Consider the following 17,759-nt stretch of genomic DNA (forward strand, 5'->3'; position numbering starts at 1 on the left):
ATAAACATGGAAATATCTTCACCGCTATCTCTATAAACATGGAAATATCTACACCCCTATCTGTATAAGCAAGGAAATATCCACACCGCTGTCTCTATAAACATGGAAAAATCAACACCGCTATCTCTATGAACATGTAAATATCTACACCGCCATCGCTATAAACATGGAAATATCTACACCACGATCAGAATAAACATGGAAATATCTACACCGCTATCTGTATAAACCTGGAATTATCTCCACTGCTATCTCTATAGACATGGAAATATCTACACCGCCATCTGTATAAACATGGAAATACAAAGTTATCTGTATAAACATGGAAATATCTACACCGCCATCTGTATAAACATGGAAATATCTACACAGCCATGTGTATATACGTGGAAATAACTACACCGCTATCTATATAAACATGGAAATAACTACACCGCAATCTGTATAAACATGGAAATATCTACACCGCCATCTACATATCCATGGAAATATCTGCGCCGCCGTCTGTATAAACATGGAAATATCTACACGGTCATCTGTGTATAAATGGAAATATCAACACCGCCATCTGTACAAACATGGAAATATCTGCACCGCTATTTGTATAAACATGGAAATATCTACACCGCGGTCTGTATAAACATGGAAATATCTACACCACTATCTGTATAAACATGGAAATATCTACACCGCTATCTGTATAAACATGGAAATGTCTACACCGCTATCTCTATTAACATGGAAATATCTACAAAGACATCTGTATAAACATGGAAATACCTACACAGTCATGTGTAGGAACATTTAAATATCTACACTGTCTTCTGTATAAACATAGAAATATCTACACAGCCCTCTGTGTAAATATGGAAATATCTGCATAGGCATCTGTGTAAACATGGAAATATCTGCACCGCTATCTGCATAAACATGGAAATACCTACACCGCTGTCTCTATAATCATGGAAATATGTACACCGCTATGTGTATAAACATGGAAATATCTCGACTCCTCTCTGTATAAACATGGAAATATCTCCACCGTTATCTGTATAAACTTGGAAATATCTACAGCGCCATCTCTATAAACATTGAAATATCCGCACTGCCATCTGTAAAAACATGGAAATATCTACACAGTCATCTGAATAAACATGGAAATATCTTCACCACCATCTGTATAAACATGGAAATACCTACAATACCATCTGTATACAGATGGAAATATCTACACAGACATCTGTATAAATATGGAAATACCTACACCGCCATCTGTATAAACATGGAAATATCTACACTGCCATCTGTAGAAAGATGGAAATATCTACACCGCTATCTCTATAAATATGGAAATATCTACACCGCCATCTCTATAAACATGAAATATCTACACTGCCATCTCCATAAAGATGGAAGTATCTACTCTGCCATGTGTATAAACACGGAAATATCTACACCACTATCTGTGTAAACATGGAAATATCTACACCGCTATCTGTTTAAACATGGAAATATCTACACCGCCATCTGCATGTCCATGGAAATATCTACGCCGCCATCTGTATAAACATGGAAATATCTACACGGCCATCTGTGTATAGATGGAAATATCAACACCGCCATCTGTAGAAACATGGAAATATCTACACCACTATCTCTATAAACATGGAAATATCTGCACTGCCACCTGTAAAAACATGGAAATACCTATACAGTCATCTGTATAAACATGGAAATATCTACAATGCCATCTGTATACACATGGAAATATCTACACAGACATCTGAATAAACATGTAAATATCTACACTGCTATCTCTATATACATGGAAATATCTACACCGCCATCTCTGTAAACATGAAAGTATCTACACTGCCATCTCCATAAACATGGAACTAACTACTCTGCCATCTGTATAAACATGGAAACATCTACACTGCCATCTGTGTGAATAAGGAAATATCTACAATGCCATCTGTATAAAGATATAAATATCTGCACCGCGATCTGTATAAACATGGAAATATCTACACCGCGATCTTTATAAACATGGAAATATCAACACCGCTATCTGTATAAACATGGAAATATCTACACAGCTATCACTATAAACATGGAAAACCTACACCGCCATCTGTATAAACATGCAAATACCTACAAAGTCATCTGTATAAACATGGAAATATCTACACAGCCATCTGTATAAACATGGAAATATCTACACAGCCATCTGTATATACATGGAAATATCTACACCGCTATCTGTATAAACATGGAAATAACTACACCGCTATTAGTACAAGCAAGGAAATATCTACACCGTGATCTGTATAAACATGGAAATATCTTCACCGCTATCTCTATAAACATGGAAATATCTACACCCCTATCTGTATAAGCAAGGAAATATCCACACCGCTGTCTCTATAAACATGGAAAAATCAACACCGCTATCTCTATGAACATGTAAATATCTACACCGCCATCGCTATAAACATGGAAATATCTACACCACGATCAGAATAAACATGGAAATATCTACACCGCTATCTGTATAAACCTGGAATTATCTCCACCGCTATCTCTATAGACATGGAAATATCTACACCGCCATCTGTATAAACATGGAAATACAAAGTTATCTGTATAAACATGGAAATATCTACACCGCCATCTGTATAAACATGGAAATATCTACACAGCCATGTGTATATACGTGGAAATAACTACACCGCTATCTATATAAACATGGAAATAACTACACCGCAATCTGTATAAACATGGAAATATCTACACCGCCATCTACATAACCATGGAAATAACTGCGCCGCCGTCTGTATAAAAATGGAAATATCTACACGGTCATCTGTGTATAAATGGAAATATCAACACCGCCATCTGTACAAACATGGAAATATCTGCACCGCTATTTGTATAAACATGGAAATATCTACACCGCGGTCTGTATAAACATGGAAATATCTACACCACTATCTGTATAAACATGGAAATATCTACAATGCCATCTGTATACACATGGAAATATCTACACAGACATCTGTATAAACATGTAAATATCTACACTGCTATCTCTATATACATGGAAATATCTACACCGCCATCTCTGTAAACATGAAATATCTACACTGCCATCTCCATAAACATGGAACTAACTACTCTGCCATCTGTATAAACATGGAAACATCTACACTGCCATCTGTGTGAATAAGGAAATATCTACAATGCCATCTGTATAAAGATATAAATATCTGCACCGCGATCTGTATAAACATGGAAATATCAACACCGCTATCTGTATAAACATGGAAATATCTACACAGCTATCACTATAAACATGGAAAACCTACACCGCCATCTGTATAAACATGCAAATACCTAAAAAGTCATCTGTATAAACATGGAAATATCTACACAGCCATCTGTATAAACATGGAAATATCTACACAGCCATCTGTATATACATGGAAATATCTACACCGCTATCTGTATAAACATGGAAATAACTACACCGCTATTAGTACAAGCAAGGAAATATCTACACCGTGATCTGTATAAACATGGAAATATCTTCACCACTATCTCTATAAACATGAAAATATCTACACCCCTATCTGTATAAGCAAGGAAATATCCACACCGCTGTCTCTATAAACATGGAAAAATCAACACCGCTATCTCTATGAACATGTAAATATCTACACCGCCATCGCTATAAACATGGAAATATCTACACCACGATCAGAATAAACATGGAAATATCTACACCGCTATCTGTATAAACCTGGAATTATCTCCACCGCTATCTCTATAGACATGGAAATATCTACACCGCCATCTGTATAAACATGGAAATACAAAGTTATCTGTATAAACATGGAAATATCTACACCGCCATCTGTATAAACATGGAAATATCTACACAGCCATGTGTATATACGTGGAAATAACTACACCGCTATCTATATAAACATGGAAATAACTACACCGCAATCTGTATAAACATGGAAATATCTACACCGCCATCTACATAACCATGGAAATATCTGCGCCGCCGTCTGTATAAACATGGAAATATCTACACGGTCATCTGTGTATAAATGGAAATATCAACACCGCCATCTGTACAAACATGGAAATATCTGCACCGCTATTTGTATAAACATGGAAATATCTACACCGCGGTCTGTATAAACATGGAAATATCTACACCACTATCTGTATAAACATGGAAATATCTACACCGCTATCTGTATAAACATGGAAATGTCTACACCGCTATCTCTATTAACATGGAAATATCTACAAAGACATCTGTATAAACATGGAAATACCTACACAGTCATGTGTAGGAACATTTAAATATCTACACTGTCTTCTGTATAAACATAGAAATATCTACACAGCCCTCTGTGTAAATATGGAAATATCTGCATAGGCATCTGTGTAAACATGGAAATATCTGCACCGCTATCTGCATAAACATGGAAATACCTACACCGCTGTCTCTATAATCATGGAAATATGTACACCGCTATGTGTATAAACATGGAAATATCTCGACTCCTCTCTGTATAAACATGGAAATATCTCCACCGTTAGCTGTATAAACTTGGAAATATCTACAGCGCCATCTCTATAAACATTGAAATATCCACACTGCCATCTGTAAAAACATGGAAATATCTACACAGTCATCTGAATAAACATGGAAATATCTTCACCACCATCTGTATAAACATGGAAATACCTACAATACCATCTGTATACAGATGGAAATATCTACACAGACATCTGTATAAATATGGAAATATCTACACCGCCATCTGTATAAACATGGAAATATCTACACTGCCATCTGTAGAAAGATGGAAATATCTACACCGCTATCTCTATAAATATGGAAATATCTACACCGCCATCTCTATAAACATGAAAATATCTACACTGCCATCTCCATAAAGATGGAAGTATCTACTCTGCCATGTGTATAAACACGGAAATATCTACACCACTATCTGTGTAAACATGGAAATATCTACACCGCTATCTGTTTAAACATGGAAATATCTACACCGCCATCTGCATGTCCATGGAAATATCTACGCCGCCATCTGTATAAACATGGAAATATCTACACGGCCATCTGTGTATAGATGGAAATATCAACACCGCCATCTGTAGAAACATGGAAATATCTACACCGCTATCTCTATAAACATGGAAATATCTGCACTGCCACCTGTAAAACCATGGAAATACCTATACAGTCATCTGTATAAACATGGAAATATCTACAATGCCATCTGTATACACATGGAAATATCTACACAGACATCTGTATAAACATGTAAATATCCACACTGCTATCTCTATAAACATGGAAATATCTACACCGCCATCTCTGTAAACATGAAAGTATCTACACTGCCATCTCCATAAACATGGAACTAACTACTCTGCCATCTGTATAAACATGGAAACATCTACACCGCCATCTGTGTGAATAAGGAAATATCTACAATGCCATCTGTATAAAGATATAAATATCTGCACCGCGATCTGTATAAACATGGAAATATCTACACCGCGATCTTTATAAACATGTAAATATCAACACCGCTATCTGTATAAACATGGAAATATCTACACAGCTATCACTATAAACATGGAAAACCTACACCGCCATCTGTATAAACATGCAAATACCTACAAAGTCATCTGTATAAACATGGAAATATCTACACAGCCATCTGTATAAACATGGAAATATCTACACAGCCATCTGTATATACATGGAAATATCTACACCGCTATCTGTATAAACATGGAAATAACTACACCGCTATTAGTACAAGCAAGGAAATATCTACACCGTGATCTGTATAAACATGGAAATATCTTCACCGCTATCTCTATAAACATGGAAATATCTACACCCCTATCTGTATAAGCAAGGAAATATCCACACCGCTGTCTCTATAAACATGGAAAAATCAACACCGCTATCTCTATGAACATGTAAATATCTACACCGCCATCGCTATAAACATGGAAATATCTACACCACGATCAGAATAAACATGGAAATATCTACACCGCTATCTGTATAAACCTGGAATTATCTCCACTGCTATCTCTATAGACATGGAAATATCTACACCGCCATCTGTATAAACATGGAAATACAAAGTTATCTGTATAAACATGGAAATACCTACACCGCCATCTGTATAAACATGGAAATATCTACACAGCCATGTGTATATACGTGGAAATAACTACACCGCTATCTATATAAACATGGAAATACCTACACCGCAAACTGTAAAAACATGGAAATATCTACACCGCCATCTACATATCCATGGAAATATCTGCGCCGCCGTCTGTATAAACATGGAAATATCTACACGGTCATCTGTGTATAAATGGAAATATCAACACCGCCATCTGTACAAACATGGAAATATCTGCACCGCTATTTGTATAAACATGGAAATATCTACACCGCGGTCTGTATAAACATGGAAATATCTACACCACTATCTGTATAAACATGGAAATATCTACACCGCTATCTGTATAAACATGGAAATGTCTACACCGCTATCTCTATTAACATGGAAATATCTACAAAGACATCTGTATAAACATGGAAATACCTACACAGTCATGTGTAGGAACATTTAAATATCTACACTGTCTTCTGTATAAACATAGAAATATCTACACAGCCCTCTGTGTAAATATGGAAATATCTGCATAGGCATCTGTGTAAACATGGAAATATCTGCACCGCTATCTGCATAAACATGGAAATACCTACACCGCTGTCTCTATAATCATGGAAATATGTACACCGCTATGTGTATAAACATGGAAATATCTCGACTCCTCTCTGTATAAACATGGAAATATCTCCACCGTTATCTGTATAAACTTGGAAATATCTACAGCGCCATCTCTATAAACATTGAAATATCCACACTGCCATCTGTAAAAACATGGAAATATCTACACAGTCATCTGAATAAACATGGAAATATCTTCACCACCATCTGTATAAACATGGAAATACCTACAATACCATCTGTATACAGATGGAAATATCTACACAGACATCTGTATAAATATGGAAATATCTACACCGCCATCTGTATAAACATGGAAATATCTACCCTGCCATCTGTAGAAAGATGGAAATATCTACACCGCTATCTCTATAAATATGGAAATATCTACACCGCCATCTCTATAAACATGAAAATATCTACACTGCCATCTCCATAAAGATGGAAGTATCTACTCTGCCATGTGTATAAACACGGAAATATCTACACCACTATCTGTGTAAACATGGAAATATCTACACCGCTATCTGTTTAAACATGGAAATATCTACACCGCCATCTGCATGTCCATGGAAATATCTACGCCGCCATCTGTATAAACATGGAAATATCTACACGGCCATCTGTGTATAGATGGAAATATCAACACCGCCATCTGTAGAAACATGGAAATATCTACACCGCTATCTCTATAAACATGGAAATATCTGCACTGCCACCTGTAAAACCATGGAAATACCTATACAGTCATCTGTATAAACATGGAAATATCTACAATGCCATCTGTATACACATGGAAATATCTACACAGACATCTGTATAAACATGTAAATATCTACACTGCTATCTCTATAAACATGGAAATATCTACACCGCCATCTCTGTAAACATGAAAGTATCTACACTGCCATCTCCATAAACATGGAACTAACTACTCTGCCATCTGTATAAACATGGAAACATCTACACCGCCATCTGTGTGAATAAGGAAATATCTACAATGCCATCTGTATAAAGATATAAATATCTGCACCGCGATCTGTATAAACATGGAAATATATACACCGCGATCTTTATAAACATGGAAATATCAACACCGCTATCTGTATAAACATGGAAATATCTACACAGCTATCACTATAAACATGGAAAACCTACACCGCCATCTGTATAAACATGCAAATACCTACAAAGTCATCTGTATAAACATGGAAATATCTACACAGCCATCTGTATAAACATGGAAATATCTACACAGCCATCTGTATATACATGGAAATATCTACACCGCTATCTGTATAAACATGGAAATAACTACACCGCTATTAGTACAAGCAAGGAAATATCTACACCGTGATCTGTATAAACATGGAAATATCTTCACCGCTATCTCTATAAACATGGAAATATCTACACCCCTATCTGTATAAGCAAGGAAATATCCACACCGCTGTCTCTATAAACATGGAAAAATCAACACCGCTATCTCTATGAACATGTAAATATCTACACCGCCATCGCTATAAACATGGAAATATCTACACCACGATCAGAATAAACATGGAAATATCTACACCGCTATCTGTATAAACCTGGAATTATCTCCACTGCTATCTCTATAGACATGGAAATATCTACACTGCCATCTGTATAAACATGGAAATACAAAGTTATCTGTATAAACATGGAAATATCTACACCGCCATCTGTATAAACATGGAAATATCTACACAGCCATGTGTATATACGTGGAAATAACTACACCGCTATCTATATAAACATGGAAATAACTACACCGCAATCTGTATAAACATGGAAATATCTACACCGCCATCTACATAACCATGGAAATATCTGCGCCGCCGTCTGTATAAACATGGAAATATCTACACGGTCATCTGTGTATAAATGGAAATATCAACACTGCCATCTGTACAAACATGGAAATATCTGCACCGCTATTTGTATAAACATGGAAATATCTACACCGCGGTCTGTATAAACATGGAAATATCTACACCACTATCTGTATAAACATGGAAATATCTACACCGCTATCTGTATAAACATGGAAATGTCTACACCGCTATCTCTATTAACATGGAAATATCTACAAAGACATCTGTATAAACATGGAAATACCTACACAGTCATGTGTAGGAACATTTAAATATCTACACTGTCTTCTGTATAAACATAGAAATATCTACACAGCCCTCTGTGTAAATATGGAAATATCTGCATAGGCATCTGTGTAAACATGGAAATATCTGCACCGCTATCTGCATAAACATGGAAATACCTACACCGCTGTCTCTATAATCATGGAAATATGTACACCGCTATGTGTATAAACATGGAAATATCTCGACTCCTCTCTGTATAAACATGGAAATATCTCCACCGTTAGCTGTATAAACTTGGAAATATCTACAGCGCCATCTCTATAAACATTGAAATATCCACACTGCCATCTGTAAAAACATGGAAATATATACACAGTCATCTGAATAAACATGGAAATATCTTCACCACCATCTGTATAAACATGGAAATACCTACAATACCATCTGTATACAGATGGAAATATCTACACAGACATCTGTATAAATATGGAAATATCTACACCGCCATCTGTATAAACATGGAAATATCTACACTGCCATCTGTAGAAAGATGGAAATATCTACACCGCTATCTCTATAAATATGGAAATATCTACACCGCCATCTCTATAAACATGAAAATATCTACACTGCCATCTCCATAAAGATGGAAGTATCTACTCTGCCATGTGTATAAACACGGAAATATCTACACCACTATCTGTGTAAACATGGAAATATCTACACCGCTATCTGTTTAAACATGGAAATATCTACACCGCCATCTGCATGTCCATGGAAATATCTACGCCGCCATCTGTATAAACATGGAAATATCTACACGGCCATCTGTGTATAGATGGAAATATCAACACCGCCATCTGTAGAAACATGGAAATATCTACACCGCTATCTCTATAAACATGGAAATATCTGCACTGCCACCTGTAAAAACATGGAAATACCTATACAGTCATCTGTATAAACATGGAAATATCTACAATGCCATCTGTATACACATGGAAATATCTACACAGACATCTGTATAAACATGTAAATATCTACACTGCTATCTCTATAAACATGGAAATATCTACACCGCCATCTCTGTAAACATGAAAGTATCTACACTGCCATCTCCATAAACATGGAACTAACTACTCTGCCACCTGTATAAACATGGAAACATCTACACCGCCATCTGTGTGAATAAGGAAATATCTACAATGCCATCTGTATAAAGATATAAATATCTGCACCGCGATCTGTATAAACATGGAAATATCTACACCGCGATCTTTATAAACATGGAAATATCAACACCGCTATCTGTATAAACATGGAAATATCTACACAGCTATCACTATAAACATGGAAAACCTACACCGCCATCTGTATAAACATGCAAATACCTACAAAGTCATCTGTATAAACATGGAAATATCTACACAGCCATCTGTATAAACATGGAAATATCTACACAGCCATCTGTATATACATGGAAATATCTACACCGCTATCTGTATAAACATGGAAATAACTACACCGCTATTAGTACAAGCAAGGAAATATCTACACCGTGATCTGTATAAACATGGAAATATCTTCACCGCTATCTCTATAAACATGGAAATATCTACACCCCTATCTGTATAAGCAAGGAAATATCCACACCGCTGTCTCTATAAACATGGAAAAATCAACACCGCTATCTCTATGAACATGTAAATATCTACACCGCCATCGCTATAAACATGGAAATATCTACACCACGATCAGAATAAACATGGAAATATCTACACCGCTATCTGTATAAACCTGGAATTATCTCCACTGCTATCTCTATAGACATGGAAATATCTACACTGCCATCTGTATAAACATGGAAATACAAAGTTATCTGTATAAACATGGAAATATCTACACCGCCATCTGTATAAACATGGAAATATCTACACAGCCATGTGTATATACGTGGAAATAACTACACCGCTATCTATATAAACATGGAAATAACTACACCGCAATCTGTATAAACATGGAAATATCTACACCGCCATCTACATAACCATGGAAATATCTGCGCCGCCGTCTGTATAAACATGGAAATATCTACACGGTCATCTGTGTATAAATGGAAATATCAACACTGCCATCTGTACAAACATGGAAATATCTGCACCGCTATTTGTATAAACATGGAAATATCTACACCGCGGTCTGTATAAACATGGAAATATCTACACCACTATCTGTATAAACATGGAAATATCTACACCGCTATCTGTATAAACATGGAAATGTCTACACCGCTATCTCTATTAACATGGAAATATCTACAAAGACATCTGTATAAACATGGAAATACCTACACAGTCATGTGTAGGAACATTTAAATATCTACACTGTCTTCTGTATAAACATAGAAATATCTACACAGCCCTCTGTGTAAATATGGAAATATCTGCATAGGCATCTGTGTAAACATGGAAATATCTGCACCGCTATCTGCATAAACATGGAAATACCTACACCGCTGTCTCTATAATCATGGAAATATGTACACCGCTATGTGTATAAACATGGAAATATCTCGACTCCTCTCTGTATAAACATGGAAATATCTCCACCGTTAGCTGTATAAACTTGGAAATATCTACAGCGCCATCTCTATAAACATTGAAATATCCACACTGCCATCTGTAAAAACATGGAAATATATACACAGTCATCTGAATAAACATGGAAATATCTTCACCACCATCTGTATAAACATGGAAATACCTACAATACCATCTGTATACAGATGGAAATATCTACACAGACATCTGTATAAATATGGAAATATCTACACCGCCATCTGTATAAACATGGAAATATCTACACTGCCATCTGTAGAAAGATGGAAATATCTACACCGCTATCTCTATAAATATGGAAATATCTACACCGCCATCTCTATAAACATGAAAATATCTACACTGCCATCTCCATAAAGATGGAAGTATCTACTCTGCCATGTGTATAAACACGGAAATATCTACACCACTATCTGTGTAAACATGGAAATATCTACACCGCTATCTGTTTAAACATGGAAATATCTACACCGCCATCTGCATGTCCATGGAAATATCTACGCCGCCATCTGTATAAACATGGAAATATCTACACGGCCATCTGTGTATAGATGGAAATATCAACACCGCCATCTGTAGAAACATGGAAATATCTACACCGCTATCTCTATAAACATGGAAATATCTGCACTGCCACCTGTAAAAACATGGAAATACCTATACAGTCATCTGTATAAACATGGAAATATCTACAATGCCATCTGTATACACATGGAAATATCTACACAGACATCTGTATAAACATGTAAATATCTACACTGCTATCTCTATAAACATGGAAATATCTACACCGCCATCTCTGTAAACATGAAAGTATCTACACTGCCATCTCCATAAACATGGAACTAACTACTCTGCCACCTGTATAAACATGGAAACATCTACACCGCCATCTGTGTGAATAAGGAAATATCTACAATGCCATCTGTATAAAGATATAAATATCTGCACCGCGATCTGTATAAACATGGAAATATCTACACCGCGATCTTTATAAACATGGAAATATCAACACCGCTATCTGTATAAACATGGAAATATCTACACAGCTATCACTATAAACATGGAAAACCTACACCGCCATCTGTATAAACATGCAAATACCTACAAAGTCATCTGTATAAACATGGAAATATCTACACAGCCATCTGTATAAACATGGAAATATCTACACAGCCATCTGTATATACATGGAAATATCTACACCGCTATCTGTATAAACATGGAAATAACTACACCGCTATTAGTACAAGCAAGGAAATATCTACACCGTGATCTGTATAAACATGGAAATATCTTCACCGCTATCTCTATAAACATGGAAATATCTACACCCCTATCTGTATAAGCAAGGAAATATCCACACCGCTGTCTCTATAAACATGGAAAAATCAACACCGCTATCTCTATGAACATGTAAATATCTACACCGCCATCGCTATAAACATGGAAATATCTACACCACGATCAGAATAAACATGGAAATATCTACACCGCTATCTGTATAAACCTGGAATTATCTCCACTGCTATCTCTATAGACATGGAAATATCTACACCGCCATCTGTATAAACATGGAAATACAAAGTTATCTGTATAAACATGGAAATACCTACACCGCCATCTGTATAAACATGGAAATATCTACACAGCCATGTGTATATACGTGGAAATAACTACACCGCTATCTATATAAACATGGAAATAACTACACCGCAATCTGTATAAACATGGAAATATCTACACCGCCATCTACATAACCATGGAAATATCTGCTCCGCCGTCTGTATAAACATGGAAATATCTACACGGTCATCTGTGTATAAATGGAAATATCAACACCGCCATCTGTACAAACATGGAAATATCTGCACCGCTATTTGTATAAACATGGAAATATCTACACCGCGGTCTGTATAAACATGGAAATATCTACACCACTATCTGTATAAACATGGAAATATCTACACCGCTATCTGTATAAACATGGAAATGTCTACACCGCTATCTCTATTAACATGGAAATATCTACAAAGACATCTGTATAAACATGGAAATACCTACACAGTCATGTGTAGGAACATTTAAATATCTACACTGTCTTCTGTATAAACATAGAAATATCTACACAGCCCTCTGTGTAAATATGGAAATATCTGCATAGGCATCTGTGTAAACATGGAAATATCTGCACCGCTATCTGCATAAACATGGAAATACCTACACCGCTGTCTCTATAATCATGGAAATATGTACACCGCTATGTGTATAAACATGGAAATATCTCGACTCCTCTCTGTATAAACATGGAAATATCTCCACCGTTATCTGTATAAACTTGGAAATATCTACAGCGCCATCTCTATAAACATTGAAATATCCACACTGCCATCTGTAAAAGCATGGAAATATCTACACAGTCATCTGAATAAACATGGAAATATCTTCACCACCATCTGTATAAACATGGAAATACCTACAATACCATCTGTATACAGATGGAAATATCTACACAGACAGCTGTATAAATATGGAAATATCTACTCCGCCATCTGTATAAACATGGAAATATCTACACTGCCATCTGTAGAAAGATGGAAATATCTACACCGCTATCTCTATAAATATGGAAATATCTACACCGCCATCTCTATAAACATGAAAATATCTACACTGCCATCTCCATAAAGATGGAAGTATCTACTCTGCCATGTGTATAAACACGGAAATATCTACACCACTATCTGTGTAAACATGGAAATATCTACACCGCTATCTGTTTAAACATGGAAATATCTACACCGCCATCTGCATGTCCATGGAAATATCTACGCCGCCATCTGTATAAACATGGAAATATCTACACGGCCATCTGTGTATAGATGGAAATATCAACACCGCCATCTGTAGAAACATGGAAATATCTACACCGCTATCTCTATAAACATGGAAATATCTGCACTGCCACCTGTAAAAACATGGAAATACCTATACAGTCATCTGTATAAACATGGAAATATCTACAATGCCATCTGTATACACATGGAAATATCTACACAGACATCTGTATAAACATGTAAATATCCACACTGCTATCTCTATAAACATGGAAATATCTACACCGCCATCTCTGTAAACATGAAAGTATCTACACTGCCATCTCCATAAACATGGAACTAACTACTCTGCCATCTGTATAAACATGGAAACATCTACACCGCCATCTGTGTGAATAAGGAAATATCTACAATGCCATCTGTATAAAGATATAAATATCTGCACCGCGATCTGTATAAACATGGAAATATCTACACCGCGATCTTTATAAACATGGAAATATCAACACCGCTATCTGTATAAACATGGAAATATCTACACAGCTATCACTATAAACATGGAAAACCTACACCGCCATCTGTATAAACATGCAAATACCTACAAAGTCATCTGTATAAACATGGAAATATCTACACAGCCATCTGTATAAACATGGAAATATCTACACAGCCATCTGTATATACATGGAAATATCTACACCGCTATCTGTATAAACATGGAAATAACTACACCGCTATTAGTACAAGCAAGGAAATATCTACACCGTGATCTGTATAAACATGGAAATATCTTCACCGCTATCTCTATAAACATGGAAATATCTACACCCCTATCTGTATAAGCAAGGAAATATCCACACCGCTGTCTCTATAAACATGGAAAAATCAACACCGCTATCTCTATGAACATGTAAATATCTACACCGCCATCGCTATAAACATGGAAATATCTACACCACGATCAGAATAAACATGGAAATATCTACACCGCTATCTGTATAAACCTGGAATTATCTCCACTGCTATCTCTATAGACATGGAAATATCTACACCGCCATCTGTATAAACATGGAAATACAAAGTTATCTGTATAAACATGGAAATACCTACACCGCCATCTGTATAAACATGGAAATATCTACACAGCCATGTGTATATACGTGGAAATAACTACACCGCTATCTATATAAACATGGAAATAACTACACCGCAATCTGTATAAACATGGAAATATCTACACCGCCATCTACATAACCATGGAAATATCTGCTCCGCCGTCTGTATAAACATGGAAATATCTACACGGTCATCTGTGTATAAATGGAAATATCAACACCGCCATCTGTACAAACATGGAAATATCTGCACCGCTATTTGTATAAACATGGAAATATCTACACCGCGGTCTGTATAAACATGGAAATATCTACACCACTATCTGTATAAACATGGAAATATCTACACCGCTATCTGTATAAACATGGAAATGTCTACACCGCTATCTCTATTAACATGGAAATATCTACAAAGACATCTGTATAAACATGGAAATACGTACACAGTCATGTGTAGGAACATTTAAATATCTACACTGTCTTCTGTATAAACATAGAAATATCTACACAGCCCTCTGTGTAAATATGGAAATATCTGCATAGGCATCTGTGTAAACATGGAAATATCTGCACCGCTATCTGCATAAACATGGAAATACCTACACCGCTGTCTCTATAATCATGGAAATATGTACACCGCTATGTGTATAAACATGGAAATATCTCGACTCCTCTCTGTATAAACATGGAAATATCTCCACCGTTATCTGTATAAACTTGGAAATATCTACAGCGCCATCTCTATAAACATTGAAATATCCACACTGCCATCTGTAAAAGCATGGAAATATCTACACAGTCATCTGAATAAACATGGAAATATCTTCACCACCATCTGTATAAACATGGAAATACCTACAATACCATCTGTATACAGATGGAAATATCTACACAGACAGCTGTATAAATATGGAAATATCTACACCGCCATCTGTATAAACATGGAAATATCTACACTGCCATCTGTAGAAAGATGGAAATATCTACACCGCTATCTCTATAAATATGGAAATATCTACACCGCCATCTCTATAAACATGAAAATATCTACACTGCCATCTCCATAAAGATGGAAGTATCTACTCTGCCATGTGTATAAACACGGAAATATCTACACCACTATCTGTGTAAACATGGAAATATCTACACCGCTATCTGTTTAAACATGGAAATATCTACACCGCCATCTGCATGTCCATGGAAATATCTACGCCGCCATCTGTATAAACATGGAAATATCTACACGGCCATCTGTGTATAGATGGAAATATCAACACCGCCATCTGTAGAAACATGGAAATATCTACACCGCTATCTCTATAAACATGGAAATATCTGCACTGCCACCTGTAAAAACATGGAAATACCTATACAGTCATCTGTATAAACATGGAAATATCTACAATGCCATCTGTATACACATGGAAATATCTACACAGACATCTGTATAAACATGTAAATATCCACACTGCTATCTCTATAAACATGGAAATATCTACACCGCCATCTCTGTAAACATGAAAGTATCTGCACTGCCATCTCCATAAACATGGAACTAACTACTCTGCCATCTGTATAAACATGGAAACATCTACACCGCCATCTGTGTGAATAAGGAAATATCTACAATGCCATCTGTATAAAGATATAAATATCTGCACCGCGATCTGTATAAACATGGAAATATCTACACCGCGATCTTTATAAACATGGAAATATCAACACCGCTATCTGTATAAACATGGAAATATCTACACAGCTATCACTATAAACATGGAAAACCTACACCGCCATCTGTATAAACATGCAAATACCTACAAAGTCATCTGTATAAACATGGAAATATCTACACAGCCATCTGTATAAACATGGAAATATCTACACAGCCATCTGTATATACATGGAAATATCTACACCGCTATCAGTATAAACATGGAAATAACTACACCGCTATTAGTACAAGCAAGGAAATATCTACACCGTGATCTGTATAAACATGGAAATATCTTCACCGCTATCTCTATAAACATGGAAATATCTACACCCCTATCTGTATAAGCAAGGAAATATCCACACCGCTCTCTCTATAAACATGGAAAAATCAACACCGCTATCTCTATGAACATGTAAATATCTACACCGCCATCTCTATAAACATGGAAATAACTACACCACGATCAGAATAAACATG

Source organism: Pan paniscus, chromosome 19 (genome assembly GCF_029289425.2).
Source record: "Pan paniscus chromosome 19, NHGRI_mPanPan1-v2.0_pri, whole genome shotgun sequence".
Lineage (NCBI taxonomy): Eukaryota > Metazoa > Chordata > Mammalia > Primates > Hominidae > Pan > Pan paniscus.